The sequence below is a fragment of the Rhea americana genome, unplaced genomic scaffold, assembly GCF_003343005.1.
Source record: "Rhea americana isolate MKP2758 unplaced genomic scaffold, rheAme1 scaffold_3, whole genome shotgun sequence".
Classification (NCBI taxonomy): Eukaryota; Metazoa; Chordata; class Aves; order Rheiformes; family Rheidae; genus Rhea; species Rhea americana.
In genome coordinates, this window is record NW_028186423.1 from 12577519 (window position 1) to 12583518 (window position 6000).

The 6000-nt window shown below is 44.3% G+C and overlaps 1 protein-coding gene across 13 annotated transcripts in view; it reads left to right on the plus strand.

Annotated features, from left to right (window-relative positions):
* LMO7 (LIM domain 7) overlaps positions 1-6000 on the plus strand; it is a 131161-nt gene that overhangs the window by 49944 nt on the left and 75217 nt on the right. The gene's annotated exons all lie outside the window — the stretch shown is intronic.

The window sequence follows — 6000 nt, forward strand, 5'->3', positions numbered from 1 at the left end:
AAAAGCACATCACTTGATTTTCTTGACTTGGGCTGGAATGTGAATAACTGGTGGGAAAGCTGAGGCTTGTCTAAACAAGGAAATAGCCCAAGAAATAGAAAGCTCTGTACTGGCTTTCTGAGAGCGTACTTACTTTACGGTAAGAGTGCCTGTGAGGGAATTAGTTTAATTCCCGTTGTGCAGCCCAAAAGGGGACTGAGCTCTGAACTGCGCGGAGCGCTGCTCTGGGGGAAGAGGCCGGTCTGCCCAGGCTGTCAAAGCGCKGTTGCTCCTGCCCTTCTCACTTGCAGCTTACCCGTAGGTACATTCCCCCGAAGGGCACCTGCCACTTACAGCTTGTTCCTTCCTCTTATCGATGCAGCGGCGCTYGCTTGGTACGCCGTTGCTGTTACATGCAGCTCTGTTATCTTAGTGAAGTTTACACCACAGTGCGATAAAGGCAGGGGCCTGGGCAAGATTTCAAGCCTTTGAGGACAGTTGGTCCTGTTCTATGCCAGGCACCTTGAACTCCATAATCCTGGTTTCACTTAAAAAAAAAAAAAAAAAAAAGTGTAGGGTTTGTTTTCGTTTGTTTGTTTGTTTTTGTTTTACCTTTTTCTTAATTCTGTTATGCCCGTGGGAGTCGCACTGTGGAGCTCATCTTTACGGGAGATCCCAGGCGGGGAGGAGAACCCTGCAGGGCAGGTCTTCTGCTGGCCCTTAACCACAACACTGAGYGCTGCCTGGAGCTGAGAAGCGATGTGCGGGGAAGACCTTCCCGTGCACCATGTTCTCATGGGCTTCAGTACCCAGCAGCTGCCCGTGGTCGCGCCGCGGCGCTGGTCCCTTGGCTCTGTGGCCCCTGCACCCGTTGCTGCTGATGGGAGAAGGTGACTCTGACGAACAGGCAGGAGCTGCCCGGCTCCTTAAACGGGCCCTCTCCTGGGCTGCTTCCCTCCCGCTGCCTTCGAGTACACGCAGCTCTTCCCCTGCGCTGTTGCAACAGGCCGCGCTAAATTCAGTGTTAAACTGATTTCAGCAGGCTTTAATGGTTGGTGTCACGCTGAGTGTGTAAAAATTGCTTTATTCTTTCTAAAATACCCCCATCTGTCATGAGAATGCGCCGTTACTTGAGGGAATGTGAGTGTGAATAAGGAGGATTCCTCAGGAGTGTAGAGCTGAAGGARATGTAGCATTTTTCATGTGGCCAAGGTTAAATTACTCCGAATAGCCTTAAAATTGCAGTATTAAGAAGCAAGGCTGTTAAGTATGAGCCATTCAGAAGATATTTAGAATTGGGGGGGACTGGGGAGAACAAATGCATCAGTCTCTCTTCCCAAAATGTCAGTAGTTTTGTTGCTAGGCACTGTAGCTACTCTGTGTCTTTTTTTTTTTTTTTTTTTTTTTTTTTTTTTTTTTTTTAAGCCTGTAAATTGAAAGGCACTATCTGGGTGATGCTGTAATACTTCAGTGAAAATCTGCATCTGCATCATGGTCCTTATGAAGTTCTGCTCCCTTCCTTCCCCCAAAAGGAAGGGAGGGAAACCATCTTTCTTTGCATGATTACTGTTAAAATTAGCTGAAATGGTAGGTATTTAAATGGAAGTAGTAGGCAGCCTAATGTGGAGGACCATCGTCATTTATTGGCCTAGGCAGCCTGGGAGAAAAACAAAGCAAAACAACCTGCCAGATATGTTTATTGAATTTTGTCTTTTTTCCAGATACCAGTTGAATTGGGAAAGATGCACCGTAACTTCCGTTCCTATAGCATCTCAATGTKTCTCGGTGCATGTGTAGAGCTTCAAAGAAACAGTTAACTAAGACTTGCCACACAGCACAATTGCACCCTAAAGAAAGCAAATGTATTTGTTACATTTGTTTAAATTAATGTTCCTGCCCCACCCTGATAATCATGATAATTGAGCAACTTAATTAAATTGCAGATTACATATGCAGGCTTGACTCTAGTGTAATCTTTTGTTGCACATAAACAATCCAAATAAAACAATGATTCCATACTCTTATATGGAAACCTCTTTTAATTGCTCTATACTTCATGCTCTTTTTTTTTTAATTCTATATTTTAATTTTTTAGGTATTCTTTCCTTTCTCAGTTTTTTCATGTTTAAGGTCACCTTTTCTTGCTCCCTTTTTGCATCTGTTGTTTTCCATCATTTTCCTATTGCTCATGTTATTTTCTTCCATTTTAGAAGTGTCTTGGTTCCCCCCCCCCCATCTCCCCCTCCATCTTAGGTGTTGAGGAACCTGTGTACCTTCTCCTCCCTCCTCCAAAATCTCACTAGTCCTGTGTGTTTATCTTCCTTGTCACAGTGCTGCACCGTCTTGGTCTATAATTCTTGCCATGGTGACAAAAGGAGCTGACTACAGGTGCAAGTGCAGCACCACTGCCAATAGCRATGCCCAATTTTTTGTTGTGTTATATATTTTATTTATTTATTTGGAAGATGTCCTTGTTCTTGTGCTTTCCCATGCCATGACTGTCATCTTCCTCCTTTGCRGTCTGGCAGACACAGGTGTGAACAAGCAGCCCAAAACATGTTTCATCTGGCACCCTTGCTTTTGCCACCCCATTTAACTCCTGGAGCTGCAGAGCTCCTGCACTGCCCCTTGCCTGGAAGCAGAAGTAAGACTGATTTCCAGCGAGACAAACTGAGGAGGTAGCAATTCAGAAAAGACTCTTCAGAAAGAGGAAAAGGAGACCAGCCTGCATTGCTAGGATGTGAGAGGGAGCCCTGAATCCCCTAGGAGGCTCCCAGGGAGGCTGTTGCTGGCTCTCCGGGTCTTGCCTTAATATTGGCATGCCAGCTTTTCATGTTCGGGACCCTGTTTGCAGAGGGGATGCCTTAGCAGCAGCAGGAAGAGTGATTCCCAGGAGGGGCCAGAAAGGCAAGTGCATGCCTACGGGCGTGCTTGTCATTCCTCCCAGCGGGCAGCATTGAAGTGCAGTGGGAAGCAGGTCACGAGCAGGCAAGTTTGGTCTCTCTCTTGTTGCTGCTTTGCTGTGTTTCTTGGGTGCGGTTTGCGCTTGAGTTTCAGGCAAAAATGAAAAGCTGTATGGAAATAGCTCTAACTAGTCAGCGTTCTGTGGTGTGCATTTAATGTAAATCAGTACGGCTTGCGTGAAACTGGAGTCRTGCTTGGAGCGTCTGAAATGCTGTACTGTTTCCTCATACACTTATTCAGAGAGGGACGTGATTCCTCTCCCAGTCTCTCYACCCCTCCCTCAAATCCATAAAAGCATACAAAAAATGAATTGCATTTGCACTCTGTGGTTAACACTTCAGGCTTTATTTTTGTTATGATTTAAGATGTGTAATTGTATGATGCTAATTCCAGGGTCAGCTGCTTAAGGATGTGGATTGATCAAACTGTGTTAAAAACATCTAGTTAACTTTGTCCCGTTATTCCTGTTAGTCTGTTCAGAACCTTGCTCTTAATGGTTAGAAACCATATGTTTAAGCAGGGCATGTATTTTATCAGTTTGACCATGTCTTCTTGCGTCCCATTGCTCCTGGACTAGGCAGCTCTTCTCCCCCCTTCAGTTTTATTTCCCTTGTGCTCATAGAGGGATAGAGGGGATCAGTATTGCCTCTCATGCTTCTCTTCATCTGCGTAACCAAGCCAGGGTCTCCTGTTCTCTCCTCATACAGATTCCTCTTCTTTTTTTTTTTTTTTTTTCCTTCCCTCTGCAACTATGCTGGTTTGAATCTTTTCTAAGTTGGGAACACCTGGGTAACAGTAGTGGTATTACAGATATGTACCTAAAACCCTTTTTTCTCAAATACACTGTGTAGGTAACTTGTAGCCATCAGGAGAGAGACATGGTGTATTGTGCTTCTCCATGCTGTTAATTGAGTTCTGAATTTTTAGAAGAATCTTGTTTGCAGAGTATGATGACATGAGGATTGCAGTATGCATTTTGAAGCTGAATGGTAGCAGTCATTAGCTTTAAAGTACAGTTATATTCCAAGAAGTAGCTTGGTAAGAGGAATAGCATGATAGTTTCTATATTTGAGCATGTTAATCACTGAACACTGTTCCTGTTCGCATTTCTAATGGTAAATCTAATTGTAAGGTTGACAGCTTGTCATTTTTTTCCACTTATTTTTGTGGTACTACTTAAAATTCATTTTCAGCTTCATTATTCTGTTAGAGTTTAAAATGGTTCCTAGCTATTTTGAGACTTGTAGCTTTGGTGATTTATGGTAATGATTAGGGGATGGTCAAGAATAATGCCATGAGGGCAGGATTTACAGGTGCTGATTTGTATGTAACCTTTTACAGTGATGTATGAATTTGAGCAATAGCCTTTTGGGTAAGCTTGCTTGGTGCACTGGGCTGAATTCCAGGCCCAAACTGGAAGAGATCCTGCAGCTGAGACAGCTGGACACCTAGGACATGGCAGGCATGATCAAGCTGCTGGTTCAGGAACTGGAGAGAGAGTGAATTTGAACTCTACTCTGAACTCTCCTGTACTCTGAGTGCCATGACTAGCTATGTTTCCCCCCCCCCCCCAATCTATTTCTAAGCTACAGCATTTCTGAGGATCTTGGCTTATGTTAGTGATGACATTCTCATGCATTGTGTCAAGTGTGTTATTTATCAGAAGGTTTGGATTTAATTGCTGCAACACCTTCAAAGTTGGTTCTCTTGTATGCAGTTTGATACAGCTGAACTGCCACTGATGAACAAGTGCTCTGTTTTGTTTTGATTATACTTAGGGTGTAGGCAGAATCCCTTTTTCTTACTCTGACTCGTCTGTCTTGTTTATCTGCACAACGTGATCACTCTCTGCAGCTCAGTTGACATGACCCATAGGTTTTGGTGACAGATCAGGCCAGTCAGAGCATTCTCCCTTGGCTGATACTGGTGTCACTTGTGTTTATTACCTTGCAACCACTCATTTCTTCTGTTTCTTTGTATCTACTGTGCAGCTTTCTTCCTTTCCTTTACCTGCCAGTTTCTGTTACTTCCCTGAATTCAGACCGTATAGTGGTACTCCTCCCCCCCCCATGTTACCTCCTGCCCAACCAAATGCTGTGCAGTTTCCCTCCTTCTAGGAATGAGGTTGTGAGGCTGCAACCGGTGCCTTCCCTCATCCCCCAAATCCTTGGTTTAACTCTACATTTTTTTTCAAGTCCTCAAGGCTTTGAATTACTAATGTGACACTTGAATATTCATCGGGTAAAATGTCACATCCAACTGCGTAGGTGCGTTGCACGGAGAGGAAGAGCAAAGGCCCCTGCCTGGGCTGCCCCGCAGCAGGATGCTCGAAGGTGGCTGCTTGCGCTGGCAGCCACCTGCCTGTCCCGGGAGCTCGTGTATCACCAGCTACAGCAAGGTCGGTGGCGCAGTGCCCTCCGCCAGTCCTCCCCGCGTGCCCAGTTGACAGCCCCTGCCACACCTTGGGCTTCGGGYGCAAAGCGCTTTCCAGGGATGCTCGGGGATGTGAAACCCAGCCCTCAGCCTCCATGGGAAATACCTTCTGCAAACATTTTCCTTGAATGAAAGCATGTTTATAGACTGATAAGAAATACTCAAATCTGAGGGACCTTCAAAACAGAAAGCTGTGGGGATTTTTTTTTTCTAAGTATGAGAAGCAGCTGATACTCCTGCGTTTTTTTTTTTGTAAATGATTGAACTGCTTTTATGTACAGTGGGTATATTAAAAAAAAAATACTATATCACACTGCAATCGTACTGTGGAACTCTACCATAGTACCTTAACAGCAAAAGCTTTGAATGACATGGCTGTATTAGCTTATGAATTAAGTAACTTTGTGTACCTTTTCCTGTGGCTTTCAACCAAACAGAGAAGTGCGCGAGAGGGCAAATTCTTTTGTTGTTGATAGCATTCCACATTAACGAGAAGGAATTTCTTGCCCATTGTTTATGAAGTGGAAAGATTGCAAATTGCATAATCTTTTTTTAATCCAGTAATATGAAGAAAAATTTTAACCTTGCTCCTGCTAGGCAGTTGATCTGTAGCAGGTGCAGCAC